This window comes from Plutella xylostella, chromosome 27, assembly GCF_932276165.1.
Source record: "Plutella xylostella chromosome 27, ilPluXylo3.1, whole genome shotgun sequence".
In the NCBI taxonomy this organism is placed as follows: Eukaryota; Metazoa; Arthropoda; class Insecta; order Lepidoptera; family Plutellidae; genus Plutella; species Plutella xylostella.
This window is the reverse complement of record NC_064007.1, coordinates 8354288-8372100: the sequence shown is the minus strand read 5'-3', so window position 1 is coordinate 8372100 and position 17813 is coordinate 8354288. Positions and strand designations below refer to the sequence as shown.

The 17813-nt window shown below is 37.3% G+C and overlaps 1 protein-coding gene across 1 annotated transcript in view; it reads left to right on the top strand.

The window, feature by feature from the left end:
* Nucleotides 1-319: 319 nt before the first annotated feature.
* Nucleotides 320-17813, top strand: part of LOC105386242 (muscle calcium channel subunit alpha-1) — a 58057-nt gene continuing 40563 nt past the window's right edge. Inside the window, exons 1-2 of the mRNA XM_048631124.1 lie at nucleotides 320-619; nucleotides 15371-15605. The gene's annotated coding sequence lies outside the window, so the exon portion shown is untranslated. The remainder of the gene's footprint in view (nucleotides 620-15370; nucleotides 15606-17813) is intronic.

Below are 17813 nucleotides of genomic sequence, written 5' to 3'. Positions count from 1 at the left end.
CCACAACCTTCAATGGTTCAAACCATTATGTACGTGTTGATGTTTCCTTGCGAGCTTAGAGATCAAAATAATGTCTGTTGCAATGATTACAATAATCTTAAACAGGAAAACTCCCTTTGTATCATTTGCTCATCCGATATCCATACTTTCACAAATTTCTTTAAGTAAAATCATTTGCAAACCTTCAAAACACAAAAAACCTCCCCTAAAAGTGACCTTCACAGCCATACCCAACCACATAGTCCGGGCTCGGAGCAGCTGGCGAAACGAGGTCACCGAGACGACGCGAAGTGAGCGGCGAGCCCCCGCGCCTGCGCGCCGCCCGCCCGCCCAGTCGCCGCCCGCCCGCCCAGTCGCCACCAGACGACTAACGAAAGCTTCCACATTCAAAAAACCTCACCAAAAATTAAAAACCTGTCACCCACCAGCCGAGTTCCAAATTCAAAATTTTCCAAAATGGCGCCAGTGATAACGACCCAGTGACCGGTGAGCGCGCAGGCTTGTCGGGAGAATGGACGGAACTTAATTTATAAAACGTTGTGTAAATCGATGTACATAATATTATATACGTGAGAGTGCTGTGCTGTGTTGTTGTTTAAACCGATTCCTCAGACCCTATGTAAGTATTTTTTGGATTTATTTTATACTTACTTTTTTAGTAAACACCTGGCAGAGCTTTCAATTTTTTACGCTCTACAATGTCTATTTTACCATCTTCAAGTGTTAGAGAGACAGTGAATATACACAAAACGCAATTTTAATTTGAATTGAGACGAATAGACTGAACCGAAATATAAAACTACAATTTTCCATCTAAAGATAAAGTTAATGATAATGACTGAATTTTATTCAAATGAGTGAGATGCGCTTAGAATGTACCACAGATCTCTGAGATCAATAACATAAAGCTTAACTTATGTTTTTTCCACTAGATACAAGGTAACTTCTTTTACAGAGTATCGTAAAATTATTTCTTTGGCTGACACATTTGTTTTTGAATATAAATCTGAATCTATCTAGCTGTTTAAAATGTTATAAACAACACAGCTTTCATTTCCATTGCTTCGTTGTGATTTATAAAAAACTTAAACGTACTATTAACTTTTAAATTACAGAGACATTAGAACACCTAGATAACCACTACAAGTACATATTGCGTCTGATCAAAATTAAGCTCCACTATACCTGATTATTTGCTATTATAACCTAAGTACCTACTTAATTTAAATACGTAGGTACAGCAAGCATTTCATACTCGTCATTTCGAACATTTATTCTACGACTTATGGAAATTTACAAAAAAATTAAATGTTTACTTGGAGTAAGTAACCGAATTTAAAGGTGTATCTTGTCGAAGCAATGAGTTGTCGATCTATGTATTTTCGAAGTTCGCTACATGTCGAAGTAGGTAATGTATGTATTGTCGAAATTCAGTCCGCAACTCCATTTTCAAATGTTGCTAATTAGTATATTTTTTTCTCCGTATTATTCTAGTTATCAATGTTGTTCTACTGTATACTAATAATGACGTCAGAAAATACTTTTAGATGCATCTAGAAAATATTCCTCATTGTATTTTTCGTAATCGATAATATTAGTATATTGGCTAATCGCAATTTTAAACGTCTATTGCACGCTGCTAATGCTAGTTTTTCACAAAATGTTTGTTATTCTTGGAAGCTTATTCGCATCTTTTAACAAGGAACTATAAATATTAGTGTAATATTTTTATAACACATCATTCTTTCAACATTGCATTACTCGCAAAAAATATTTTTACAACTATTCATCGGTTAGTAGGTTAAGCAACATACTACAAGGGCACACCATATATGGAGGACCGTTTAGGACGCTTGAAATTGACGATGCATTGACTTAAAAGGCGGTAGGTACTTATTAATCTTATAATTAGTAATACTGATAACGATGTATACATATATTTTAATTAATTATTAATGATCAAATAAAACTGATATTCCCAGAGAGAAAAGTTTTATCGTGACGTCAGCTTAAAGGTGCAAATTGGTAGCGGGCGACTGTAAACGACGCGACGGGACTGTTCAATTTCCAAGTATTTCAATGGGATTCATTTGGCTAGCTAGTAACATGACGCTCAGCAACACGTCTATAGAAATGCATAGAAACCAGCAGTTAGGTACCTACAGTCCAACAGTGCGATTTTGCAAAGACTTTTTATCATTATCAGTTATTTACTTACATTTACATATACATTTGAAAAATAAAATACCGTTTTGCAATGGCTCTTTGACGGATTTTTCCTTTAATAAATAAAATACATCGATTGAATACGGTCTGTAACAATTACTTAGGATCCACTTCCGTTTTCAGGACTTTATAGTTTTACTGTATACTATACTGTATCGTCGTTGCGACATGTCGTATCGTGCGGCCTCATGTCGCTGCTGCCAATTCGCACTTGAAGTGTTTGTTTACAGTCGAGTTGACATGAATCGTAAAGCTGTGATCGGGTTTGATGCTGAGGGTCGTAAAACTACACATCTCTGTGGCGACGACACTATTGGACGTTTCAGTGGTAGAGTCAAATCGTTTCGACTTTTCTTGAACTATCGTAGTTATTTGGTTTAGTACTGATTCTAACATAGAATAACGCGACCCCGGGTGTTAACTCTAGTTATTTATCTGTAATAACTGGCCAGCAAACATTGTAAGATAAGCTTTAAGTATCAGCCTACCTATATAAACAAAACTTTTGGATATTCCACTAAGTACTCTATTTTATCTTTAATAACCTTTTTTTTTACCTACTAGCACAAACACACAGACACACCATCAAACCTAAACCACCTCTCGTTTCCACTCGAAGGTTAAAAAACAAACAAGAAAGCGCATCTAGACTCTTCGCTGCAGAGTCCTTCAGTCCCGCCCCTGCCCCCGCGTGCCCCCCCGTGCCCCCTCCAGTGTCCTCATCCAATTACCGTGTGTCTGTGGCGATGCATCTCGAGGTCAAAGGGCCCGGGTTCGATGGAGTGGATCGTATCTGGGGCCCGTATTCTAGAGTGAGACAGCTCGAGAGAGATCTGTAAGAAATATAAAGATGAGGATGAATCTGCGAACTTAGATTTAAAATTTGGATGCTTTAGTTCGTCTGTTTTCTCTGTGAGACTATAGTGACAATAAAAGATTAATCAGAATGTGAGCAGGACTGTACTTAACCACTTTTTTTTGTGCTATAAAAGTTGTCGAATCGTATATTTTTTTTTGCTTCTAAGCCAAGTTTCTACAATCTTGTTGCTCCAATTTACAGGAGCTAGATTTCCTAAGGCAAAGTTAGGGGGGTATGGACAAAGGTTCCACTCGGGAGAGCCACGTATACTCGTCTTTCCCCCCTCAGAATTGAATAAAATAGAATTTACAGAAATATCAGTTCATAAAACATTGCGAGCGTTTGTCAAAAGATAGTCCTTGGTATCTCTACTGCAAACATATAAACAAGTACCTACATAGGTAATTTAAATGCAGCATTGTAAGTACTGCTGAGATTCCATTTCAGTGCGCAATTTAAGTTGTCTGTTCAGTGGGGTGCTGCTGCTGCGTTTGTTTGCTCGCGGTGTATCAAAGTTCTCCCGAGCCCGGACTTATTTGCCGCTACCTCGGGAATAGGCACAAAAGCTGCATAAAGTCTTCTTGCGCCGTTCATACAATAGTTTTATTATTGCCTGAAAGTAGCTAGCAATTTATGAATGGTGAAAGTTAAATGGTATAAAACCGCTTTCTTCTCAATTTCAGAGAAGTTTCAACACCCTGAAAGTATAGGTATTGGTTATACTGATTTTACAGACACACAAGGCCAATAGGTAAAAGAATTTAGTGAGTACAGACATCAATATAAACAAACACACACGATACATTTGCAAGAGGTAATAAAGTGCAAATGTATTCCAATGAGCAGGGAAATATCTGAGGAGCAGCGGGTTACTCTATTTTGACGAAAAACCAGAACGAACTAGAGCTGCGTCGTGCAATCGACATGTTTAATATAACGAGATATACAGAGTGTTGCAAAAAGGGTATACTAAGCCGAAACCTACATGTGCAGCATGGTATATCATTTTCCAAAAAATATTTCATTTTCCATAGAAACTTTGTTGGTCACGTGACTTTTTACTATGGGAAAATATTTTTTTTTTCGCGAATTTCCAAATTCTGATTTCAGATTCGGGCTTAGATATACCATGCTGCACATGTAGGTTTCGGCTTAGTATACCCTTTTTGCAACACCCTGTAGAGTCGATCAACATGTTTAATATAACGTAGTTCCGAAACTTCATTTTCTGTCATATAGAGTAACCCCCCAGATACAGGCAGCGTTCCTGATACGATACGTTTATGTTCCGTTCACACGAGGCAAGATTGTGATAAATGATACGACTTTACTGTATCAACATGTACGTACAGGAATCATTATCACTGTTACAGTCGCACCTGTTTCACTGTTATCTAGACATTGTTATAGGGTTAGGTTAGGTAACGCAAAAGGGGAGTGTTATAAACTGTGTATCTGTCTGTGGTACCATAGCTTCCAAACGGATCAAACTATTTTCGATTTGTTTTTTTAAGATCAGGGATTTTTCAGCGTGTTTCTTTTAACCAGCTCAGTGTATAGTCAGACTATAACCAAATTGCGATATTTCCCCGCATGCTCTCTCTACTCTGTATCCCAGAATCCCAGGTCTCATTTCCCATACCTGCGCTGGACACACGCCTGCACCCAAACCACTCATTCATCATTATTAGTCCTCACCAGTACCAGTATTCCCTGATCTAATAGCATGGTATCATCACAAAGGTAATTCAACGTTGGGTTGCCGCCATTGCCGAGGGTCATTCTAGATTATGAAAAACTAAGCTTCGGATAGCTTCTGTGCTAAGCACGTCTCTATCTCGTTGCATTAAACGTACCAATTGGGTGAAAGCTCTCTTTCGTTGGTTTTTCGTCAAGCTAGTCTAACCCCGTGGTTCCGTGGGGACTGCTCTGCCTTTACGAGGAGAATTCTGCCGTATCGGTTCGAATAAAAGCCTTTTTTATTAAATAGGGAGGTGTATTAAGCTTGTTTGTACACCCAAGGAGACTTTGTACACCGCAACTTGTGGGTTATAAACTTTTATGTCATTCATTACAGTACATTTGTAGGTAGGTATATGGTAATAATACACCGGTGAAAAGCATTAGTACAATAACTTTTAAAACTGGGTGTGTTGATGTGTATATCCTGTATATTTCGTATAGTTATTTATTAGAGAGCTCTGGGGGGTCACTCTTCAACACGACAAACGAACAAACGAAAACTTAATAAGTACAACGAGATAGAGTCGGGGTTATCGCTGAAGATTTGCTTTTCTGAAGTTACGGAGGTCTGAAAATAAATAAATTTAAACGGTTATTGAAACAACATCGCTTTAAAAACCACGAAGAGTGTATTTTATAAGTACTAACTCATTATAATTTAAACAGACACATCACACATCCGATGCAAAGAAATCCTACTAATATTATAAAGCCGAAAGTTTGTAAGTGTGTAAGTAGGTATGTTTGTTATTTCTTCACGTCAAAACGGCTGTACCGATTTTAATGAAATTATGTATGAAAAGTTAGCTGACAGTGACACCCTGGATTAACAGATAGGCAATGTTTATCACGGATTTACCACAGGAAAACTATTTAAGTCAATAGTTACGTCTCTATTTTTATACAGTTTAAAGTTAACCCCATTACGTTACCACCATTCCCTCTACCCCGTCGACCGAGGAGAGCAAACACAATAAAACACAGTTAAAATGGAAAAACGTGCAAAAGTAAATAATTGAAATCGCCACCTGCACCTGAATGTAGTACCGGTCACTGCGACTTGCCACACGGAATGGGGAAGAGACTAAATTAAACTTTAGCAGCACCATCAAAGTGTACTCGAGTGTATTTCACCAATCACAATACATTATTGGGAGGAATAAATGGCTACTGTACCAATTAATTAGAACCGGTGAATCGGGTACAGTCGTTAAAGCTAGGTGCCATATATTAGCTATGTAATTATCTTGTACTTTTTCTGCCCACTGCTAGAGCAGAGATTGAAAGAGCCCAAAACGTAGATTTTAATTGGAGTTTTGATAAGCATCAGGGCAAACTGTCATTTTAATCAAAGCTATTTCTGAAAATGCGATATTTTCTTACTTAATACCAGGTCGGTAAAAAAGAGACTTTTTAGTAGCTGAATTTTACAGTTACAAATACCTACCACATTGTAGAGAACAAAACGGAAGCTTTCATACCTCACATACACTTTCAAAATAGTACTAAGCGTATACATACAAAGTTACAATGTCACGTTACAGTGAGCGAGCTACAAGTAGGTCGTAGGTCACGGGGTCGCGGGGTCAGTGACCCGCTCGCTGGGTGCCATCCTGCACACTGTGTTTATTGTATACATTGCTGAGTAGCCTTACAGCTTGGAGCGATTTCTACCAGCTTTGTAACAAGCCCAGGGTAGGTTTATAAACTTTGGTAAATACTTAATTAACTTTGAAGATCATCATCATCAGCCCGTAATGTTACAACTGTTAAGCAAAGACCTCTCCAAAGGAGCGCCACAATTTGGTCGGTACCTACATAATTGACAACATTTCAAATAAAATACTCACTGATTTTATTTTATTTTCGAAGAGATATCACAAATTTTGATGACCCGTATTTTTTTATTTCTTCATATTTCTATGTTTTAATATATTTTTTTAATTTCAAAGTTCAAAATATTTATAGTATGAGTGACGTCACGTCGAGGCTTTGGATAAAAATATTTTCGTTGCCTGCCTAACCTAAAAAAAAAGTTGGATGACATTAACTTGACATGAACAAAGGACCAATCAACTTCAACTTCAACTTTATTTTGTGGCAAGGACCAATCACGAACTTCCGTCATTGACAAGGACACATAAAAGTGACAGACATTTGAGTGATGTTTGTCATTGTCATTGTCAAAGTGACATAACATGTTTTTTTTTGTTCATGTTTTAGAAGTTAAAGCGCGTTTAATTATTATGCCACATCGTGATGTCACGAGTGATAATCGAGAAAAATCGGAAACATTTTTTTTTGTGAATATTAGAGCCATATCTCTAAATGGTTTTTGAATTTCAACTGTATAAAATTTTGAAATGTTGTCAATTATTATATCACAAATATTATTAATTTAGCAATGATTTTGTCAACTAGGGTGGTTCGTTCCCTAAAGGAGTCACATAGGATAAGGGATCATTCTGAACCACTTTTATTCAGGGGCGAGCTGCGAGTCACCCGCATTCGGCTTACCACATAAATTAACAACATCCTATATACCTACGTACTTATTTATATATTTTGCCCGTGTACAGTATTGTAGCCGCCTTTTTACTTATTTGCATTTTTCATAATTAAGCAGAGGTGCATAACCACTGAGTTGGAAAATGTGAAAATGTTTTCATTTCAAAATGAGCTAGGTTTAATCTAGATTCTAGACTGTAGTGCTCAACTCGCTACGTGGAAAGGCCTCGCTCATACAATCTCAAATAATATATTTAATTTCCGGTGTTTCTTAAACTGCGTTTATGAAATGAAATGAAATATTGTTTATTGGACGTAAAATTTTACAATTATTTGCCCATTGTCATAAATATTCATAATGTAATATTACTCTACCACCATTTTACAAAGGCCCCGTCATTAAGGAGGAAAGAAATGGCGAAAGAAATCCTCGAGTATCTTTTTAACTTTTAATTCTATTTATGGTCAATAATTACGAAGGCTTTCATATATCAACCTAATCTTCTAAGCGTCTCTAGATGTGCAGCAGGTTTCCTCACGATGTTTTCCTTCACCGTAAGAGTACGTGGTAAAATTGTACTTAAATTCATTTTTTTTAAATCATTGGTAGTTAATGCCTGGATTCGAACCCACGACCTAACAAATGAGAGCCGCGAAACCTTATATCCATTACGCCACCACCACTTTATTACTTACAAACACATTACAAATTACTGTAAAACGAAAACTGAAGATTTTGTCATGCATGACGTAACATGGCTGTGTAACATGGCTACTTTAATAGCGACGCATTTTCCTGTCCCACGTGTCCAGTCAGTGACACGCATGTTTGCACACTCTGTATACAGGACGAAGCTTTTAATAATAACGCCGAAAAAAACAGAGAGGTATTATAAGTTTAACTCCCGAACCCCGAACGGCTGAACCGACTGTTTCGATTTGTTCCTCTCCATCTCCTCTCTTACTTTGGTAGCTCTCTCTTACAGACTTTCTGCACCAGTTTTCAAGAGGACGAACTACAAAAGTACCATTCAAATAACAATTCTATCTCCACTCAGAATAGAAAAGAAAATATACCTACTTACAAAAAACCTAGCTAAGGTTAAAAACCCTCGATATTCAGAACTGAAAATCGCATAGCTCTTAAACGGTTAAGCCGATTTTGATATAAAATATATCCAGGAGTTTAGGAGCTACGCTACCACAGACAGAATGCACACAGATACACAGACAAGTTAAACTTCCAACACTGCTCTTTTTCTCCAGGGGTTAAAAATAGGCTTCTAGTTCTAGCACATACCGCCCGACAAACCCTGCTTCACAAACATACACAATTACACACACACACACACACATAACATAACATTATGTAACCATATTTACTTCGTCGTTGCTTTGGGCACGCGACGCGTGTTATAAAAGTTACAAAATGTGTTTCTACTTTAACTGGCCTTTGTTATGTGCCTGAAACTTTTATATAAAAAAAAACTTTTTCAGCGTTCCTGCAATGAACACGTGCCATCGTCAAACACACGTAGTCCTTTGATCTGAAGCTGGGTGCACATTTGTATCATTCTATTAAATACTTATACTGACTAGCAATGAAAAAGTTTTAGTGAAAATAGCACCAAATAACTTCTACGGAAAAGCAAGCTTCTGCAACATTGAAGTACCTACTTACATTTAACTCGCGCATCAGAATATTACCAAGTACATACGTTAATATTGTGTGCAAATTTTAAAATAATAATTTATTAAAAGGCGGCCCGATTTTGTTCGTAGGATTTTTTATAGCTCTTGAGCTATGCTATGTATGTTGCGGGTAAATAATACAAATGTGGTCTCACTCCATGCATGCTGTCATCATCATCAGCCAATAATCATCCACTGCTGGACATAGGCCTCTCCCAAGGAGCGCCTCAACACTCGGTCCTCGGCCTTCCTCATCCAACCACTACCGGCTACCCGCCTAAGGTTGTCAGTCCAGCGGGCAGGAGGGCGTCCCACGGTGCGTTTGCCTGTTCGAGTCGAGGGAAGGATTTTATCACGGAAAATACAGTCCAATTGGCGTACATACGTTTATGTACGGATAGATTATTTACTTATTGCTATTCATCGAAGCTCAATAAGCAGAAAAATGATCTTGTTTGTCCACATTTCAATAGGTCGCAATCAAGGAATATTACATTCAATGAGATAGTTGAGAACATGCCTTTAAAAAAACCCATGTAGGTATTGATTTTTTTTCTTCTAAGTACTTGACCAAGAGGCTGAGCGGGTATACAGAGTGTTGCAAAAAGTATACCTTGTATAGAGTTTGTCACCGCGGTGACAGGATGCCATTCAGAATAGCGTCAGTCGCCTACTGCCCCGGTCGAGTATACCTAAAGTAAAGATACATGGATAGATAGAATACTCTTTATTTGTACATAAATCCAAAAGCATAATAAAATTAACAAATTGCCTCTTAATTAGGGTACAATAGACGGTCTTATCACTTAAAGCGATCTCTACCAGACAACCTAAAAGACGATACCTCACTCGGAGTGATTTCTTTACAAAACTTCTGGAAAAGCGAAACCTATGGGCAAAAGCTAGTATGGCGTATAAATTGATAACTTGTGTGATACGCGTGGGTTGTGTTCACGAATCAATATCAAACAGTGATAGAAATAGCTTTCCAATAGAACTCAATAAAAATATTTTACATCGCAATATTTATCTACAGAAATAAGTTGCGCTTATCAGAACGGCAATAAAGAACGCGTATAAGGTTGAAAGTCCCGTGCGTCACTTGGGCCGCCTGCATCACAGGCCGAAGGTCGGCGACGGGCCGGCGCCTCCGATTCTGTGCTTTATAGCTCGTGTAAGCACGGCTGGTCATTATGGATTATGGACACACTTAGCTCTGAAGGTTTAATATTGAAATTAATTACCTTTAATTAATTAGACGACCGAATGGCGTAGTGGTTAGTGACCCTGACTACTGAGCCGAAGGTCCCGGGTTTAATTCCCGGCTGGGGCAGATATTTGTTTAAACACAGATATTTGTTCTCGGGTCTTGGATGTGCCCGTAAAATGGCAATAAGCCCGCCCCTATTACATTGGGACTAACATATATAACACTGGCGAAAAGTGGTTGCAGCAAATCCTACCCCGCAATGGAGTACATTATTACAAGGTGTGAGTGTTTGTTTTTTTTTTATTACCTTTACTAATATACCGGCTGATAGGTTGGTGACTCGCGTGAGGTTCCGGGTTTCATATTTTGATTTCTTTGCCAGTCTGGGGCAAAAACAACCTCCTTGAAAGAAAGACTTCTTTATACCTTTCATTGAGTATTTTTATTCTCTAACAAAGGTTTGCTGGAAGAAGCTGCTTTTTGCCAATAAACCCGCCCTTGCCCTTGTATGTTTTACTGGGTTTTCATTTTTAATGAATTTACACTGTTTGAGTATACATATAAAGTGTTCATAAAAGGAAAAAATACTTTAATTTCTGACAGTTTAACACTTAGGGCCACTTGCACAAACTTATTAAATCTAGATTTAGTGTCAAATCTCGATTTAAGAAACGACAATCCATATAAATTTATGGATTAAATCGAGATTTAACACTCAATCTAGATTGAATATGTCTGTGCAAGTCACCCTTAAGTATTTAATAAGTATGCCGGTCGTTCACAGATGAAATTCTGCCCTGTTTTCTCAGCCGTTCGAAAGTTACATTTCCGTATATACCTATACCTACCAACACATACAGGGCGTTGTTTGCTAATGCGACAAAGCGCTAATCTGTTCGGGGGCAATGACCCGGCACAAGCTCGGCCGAGCCCACTGGTTCCACCCTGTATATAGGTGCTATCAGGTGAATATCAGCCTATTTATATACGGAAGCGGAAGCTGGCATTTGTGGCTTGTGTTGGATAATTAAATTATGAGTACCTAATCTACATATTAATTAATTTATTTTTTATTGCATAAATATAAAAATAAATGTACAAAAGGAGGGCTTAATGTTAAGAGCATTTTCTACCAGCCAACATATCTGGGTAAATTGAAAGTTTGTTGTCTTCTAAAATGTTATATTAACGTGAGTCTTTCATTTCATTTAAGTCATAATCCTGGTAATATGCTCAAGAACGGAACCACAACATGACATAGATAACACAAAACAGGAAAAACTTGTGCTAAGTAATAATATTTTGTTACTATCTGTTCTCGTGAGCTTCAATTAAAAGTATCCAATGTGTTAATACAGGGCGTCAGCTAACTCCATACCAAATTTCATTAAAATCGGTTTAGTCGCTTTGACGTGAAGAAGTAACAGACATACACACACATACTGACAAACTTTCGTCTTTATAATATTAGTACGATTAAAAGCTCGCTAAAAGCGAAATCCTACGAAGACGAAGTAAGTGAAGCGTCCTCGGCATTCCGAAGCTTTCCCCTTACGTCCTTGTCGCTATAAGTTAATGGCGCTTTAAGTAGTTTGCACTCGCCAGAGGAGTGTTATCTTCTTGAACTGAAAGTATGAAAGCTTCAGTGGCTGTGAAGGAAATATTTTCAGGGACTATAACTGCAAAAACCTACCTCTATCACACATTTAAAGGAATAAATAAAATTGACGGTCGAATGGCGTAGTGGTAAGTGGCCCTGACTGCTATGCCGAAGGTCCCGGGTTCGATTCCCGGCTGGGGCAGCTATTTGTTTAAAGACAGATATTTGTACTCGGGTCTTGGGTGTTGATATTTATATTTAGTATTTATCTATCTATGTATTTGTGTAGATATATCAGTTGTCCGACACCCATAACACAGGCTCTGCCTAGCTTGGGGTCGGATGGCCGTGTGTGAGATGTCCCCACATATTTATTTATTTATTTTATTTATAATAACTTGACTTAGCATAGGTAAGCGAGTCATCGACTAAAGCTAATCCGACTGGCAAATACTTTCACAACGGTGACAAACCACAGAGTACCTGTTGTGATTGTCACCAACACGATAAGGAGAACATAATCTTATAGTAATTATGTATTATCGTAATATACAGGATGTTGCAAAAAGGGTAGGTATATATACTAAGCCGAAACCTACATGTGCAACATGGTATATCTAGGCCCGAAAATGAAATCAGAATTTCAAAATTTGTGTTTTTTTTTTTCATAAATTTCCAGAGTAACTATGTTGGTCACGTGACTTTTTACTATGGAGAATGACTTTTTTTTTCACGAAATTCGAAATTCTGATTTGCGATTCGGGCTTAGATATAACATGCTGCACATGCTGATTTCGGCTTAGTATACCCTTTTTGCAACATCCTGTATATTATCGTAATCGTAATATAGTATAAGTAATACCTACATTTTTTTATTGCAAAATGGTGGTTAAAAAAAACACCTTGATTGGAAAACACCTTGAAACATTGTATCGTACCACAGCGATGAAACTTAAGAATATCAAATGCCTTCTCTATAGCTCCCAGCTCAGCGCAAGTTGGAGGCAGCTGCGGAAAGCAACTTCTTTGTTGAATAACTTCTAAAGTGTTCCCGACGCAGGCTGAATTATTAAATTATAGCTCTGTAAGTTTCAGAACACTTTCAGGCTCGAATTTCATTAGTTCTGCCGTGAACTGTGGGGCAAGATGAAAATCATGATACTATTTTCTATGTTCGTTCATTTTTAGTTATCGTATTTAATTTTAAAATTCTAACTTAAATCAAAAATATATAGCTCTAGAGGTGGATAGTTCTGTTCTTAGACACAAGTTGAACAGATGTTTAGGACTACATTGCTATTTATGCATCTGTCTAATACCGTTTCCAACCGGCGTTAAACGTGTTTTAAACTTCATAGTGGTACTAACCAAGTTTATTTTTCTTCGTGTACTAACGCTCTATAAAGTAGGAATTTACAAGTACACTCTACTTATATAAATGTTATATTCACACAAACTTGTTTCACAATGAAACATTATTACTTCGTTTAACTATTCTAAATACTTATATAAATACCTAAAATGTGTAAATATGCTCACAAATTACTCACGCGTGCTGCATTATTCGCCACACTCCGCCCCTCGCTGTAACATTTACGAGCTTTTTACTGAAACACTCAAAATTACACCGATACCCGAACTAATCACTACAACTAACTATATTTGCGCGTTCACTTTACTCTGGCCCCTAGGCTATCTCACCTTTGAAGCTATTAGCTCCTGTGCCTCGGTAGTAAAGGTAATTGTTGCATGGCACCCAGTGCAGCGGCGGGACAGTGGTGGTGGATGTACAATGCGCTGCACTGGCCTATATTGCAGTTATAAATAGTGCGAGCGATGAGTGCAATGTAAGAGATGTCTGCGGAAGCGAGTGTCCGAGTTACTAGTACTATTATGTAGAACAAATAACTTTGGCGGGACAGTTCGCTGGTATAGTTGGGAGTTTACCTTGTGGTGGTGAGTAGGTTATATGTACATACCTAGCTACTATTCTATTTTATTTTCTGTGGGGGGGTAATGTACCTGCACCTTGCGGTCTTGAATGGAAGCTTTGTGCATATACCTTAGGTCTAAACTGCCGTCCTAAGCTTGGACCGTTTCCCACGCTGGTCCACTGCGGGTTAGTGAGTTGATAAATCTAGATGTTCTTAATCTAGATATGCAGGTTTCCGCACAATGTTTAACTTCAGCAAGAGCGATTGTATACATTGAACTTAAATTCAAATGAACTCATTGGTATATTACTCTAGTAATATTAGTTCAATGTTGGTACATGGCACGATTTTAACCCGCGGCCTCAAGAATCAGAGCCGAGACCTGATCCGTTACAACACTGCGACTCCTATCGCCATGGCTCAATTATGTACTTCTAGGTATCATAAAAGTATGGCTTTAGTTATGTGATTAAGTCAGTGCAAATCAAATTTCTATCCATTAAAATTTTCAAACACGAGGATCCTTGACATTTACGAACGTACTTACATCATTTTAAATTAATCCATAAGCAACGGAAAAAACATATTTACCAACCTTCAGTAGATATTATTCCATGTTACCATCCGAATATTACGAATAAGAAGTTCTATCGAAATAAAATGATTTATCAGAAGTAATATTTCGCTGAATTTCAGGATTTTCAGTGAAACGGCACGCACCTGCGAATCTATTTCATAAATAAATACAACAATACGTGTTTACTTTACAGGGTGGATTTATCAGTGAACGAACCGAGAAACTTCAGTGTATTTATACAGGGTGTTCAAAAAGGGTATACTAAGCCGAAAGGGGGTGACTCAGGGGGCTATTCTGAACAACTTTTGTTCTACGAGTTTTGGAAATTCACGAAAATTTAGAATTACCCCCTGAGTCACCCCTTTCGGCTTAGTATACCCTTTTTGCAACACCCTGTATTTCACCTTGTGACTTACGTACATAAACATAAAACATAGAAAATTGGTCAGCTAACGTGAATCAAACAACATAAAATTAAGTAGAAATATCATATCGCTGTAACGTAAAACAACAAACTATGAAGCTGAAACTAAGATAAATTCTTCTTTTAGAGCATTAATCTATTAGTAATTATATTAGAGGAATACTCGAGAGCTGGGACGCGAACTGTAAACAACTGTTCGTAACTTCTGATACATTTCGCTCAGTAAACTATAGATTTCAATTAAACTAGCTTTTGTCTCCATTTCAAACATTTAGAATTTAGTTAAAGTTTAAATTTGACTTTGCCGCGGCATTGAATTAATTACAATAATTTTATTTTAGTTTTAGGATAATTAATAACTTACGTTAGATTTATCGCTTGAACAAACCAATTTAACAAACATAAACATGTTTTTTTATTTAATTAATAAGCATTAACCCGTGTGGTTTTTATAGGAATTTAATTCTAATTCCTCAGACCTCTACACTCTACAAAACTATCTAAATCCATCGATGTTATGATTAATTTTTCTCTATATTTATTGTGTTATCTGTAGACTTAGGTATTTATTTTAAATAATATATTTTTTTGTTTCAGGGGACCAAACTTCAGGATATACCACGTCGTATACAAAAGTAAACCTTACTAATTTGAAACAAGTCCTACATTTACGTAATTCCTAATTTGTCCTTTTAATATATAAATATTTATAGTGATTATTTTACTGGTGGAACTAAAGTGTGAGTGCAGTGGTCGTGAAGTATCCAGTGGCCGCTAAGTTTGAAGACCAAAGTTCGATTTCCGGGAATACTGGATTTACGAAGATTTAAAGGTAAGTTACTATCTAATTTTCATTAATCATCACTTTTAAAAATCAAAATAGAATGGCCAAATCTGACCCGCTTTGCAGCCACAAACCAAACCTATTTTTATTCTGTGATAAAGGCGTTCTATATGAGGGAAAAATATTTACAATAATCTAAACCACTTTTAAAAACCATACTTAGTTTAACGGAAAGATCTATGTAGTACAGTACAAAAACTAATCTTTTAGCACCTATCGTCGATCTCCCATGCCTCATAATAATAAAGTTTACACCAGGATATACTGTAGTCATGGGCTACACTGTGTAGCCTGGTGTAGCCTTACTGTATACTTACTGATGTGTAGCCTACACATCAGTACAGTGCTCCAAAATTGATAATGCGCATAGAAATCTTTGACAGATCGGTTGTTTTCGATTATGTGACACATGATATCGACTCCTATTTCTTTCGGACAAGGTGCAAAATGCAAGTGTTTTTTTAGGGCTCTTACGATTTAATGATTCGGGTGTGAAGATCTGCATGTGCATTATTAATTTTGGACAAGTGTAAGTATATGTTTCATCAATGACTGCTCTGACGGATCATGGCGCCATAGAGATTTGGCCATTCTCCTTTCGTAAATGCGGCAATAAAATAATATATTATGGTGAAAAAAAATCAGAGTTACTAGTTGTTACGAGTGTTTTTCAAGCTAAAGATCAATACATTCACTCCTTCTTCCCGTTCTTGACTACGCCGATGCCAGCTATCTTGATCTCACTGAGGAGCAACTTAATAAGCTTGAGCGTCTTCAAAATTACTGCATACGATTCATATTTGGCTTAAGAAAATATGACCATGTATCTGTATTCCGACAAAAACTCAAGTGGCTCCCAATTCGCCTTCGACGGAATACTCACATACTTTCACTACTTTATTCGGTACTGTTCAATCCTTGTTCCCCAACATACCTTAAGGAGCGTTTTGAGTTGAGATGCTCTACACATAGCCGCTCACTACGTTCATCTCATAACCTTCGCCTTCATGTTCCATCTTGCACAACTGTGTTTTATGAGGGCTCATTCACATTTCAGGCTGTTAAATTATGGAACGATCTGCCCATTGAAATCAGACTCGCACCCTCTCTACCATCCTTCAAAAACAAGCTCCGACAGCACTACTTAAATTTATCTTATCCTGATTAGAATGCACCAGCAATTATTTATTTATTTTTAATAATATTTATGTATTATTATAGAATATATAGGTATATATTTATTATTAACTATGTAGGTTTTATATATTATTATATGTAGGTATTTACATATCGTTTATACTTTATATTAATGTAGTTTATAAATATCTCTTATTTTCACACGCTACCCTTTTTCATTATTTCTATGTCCTTTCAATTTGGTTGTCTGGAAGAGATTGACGACCGAATGGCGTAGTGGTTAGTGACCCTGACTACTGAGCCGAAGGTCCCGGGTTCGATTCCCGGCTGGGGCAGATATTTGTTTAAAGACAGATATTTGTACTCGGGTCTTGGGTGTTGATATTTATATATAGTATCTATCTATCTATGTATTTGTGTAGATATATCAGCTGTCCGACATCCATAACACAGGTTCTGCCTAGCTTGGGGTCGGATGGCCGTGTGTGAGATGTCCCCACATATTTATTTATTTTATTTATTTATTACTTTTAGTAATAAGGCCGCCGATTGTGCTATTTATTTTCTGTTCATGTTTGTAATACTGTTTCTTTTTGTGTGCAATAAAGAGTATTTTATCTTTATTTTATCTTACATTACATTGTTCACTATTACAGTAAGTTTGCATGAATGGAAGGTGAATTTTGAAATTGGTTTTCTAGGCGCTATCGGGCGGCCCCATCTAGGGGGCTATTCTTTCTTGACGACATACAATATTTCGGAGGGCTGACATGCAATCTGCACGCTTGCTGCAACGAGATAGAGCCGTGGTTAGCGTAGCGGGATGCTGAAATTTTGTATTTCTTCAAGATAGAATGGCCCTTCGGATAGGGGGAAGGTCGAAAGAACCGTTTCCTTTTTTCAATCTAACCCTATTAGAGAAAGGCTAAACTGCATTGATTCGATTTAGCCGGATATTGGAATAATATACCTCCATTGAACTGGACTGAAGGTCTTTCAGTTAAAGTTTATTGATACTTTTATTGAACATTTGAACAATCTAGGTACTTAGTTCTCTGA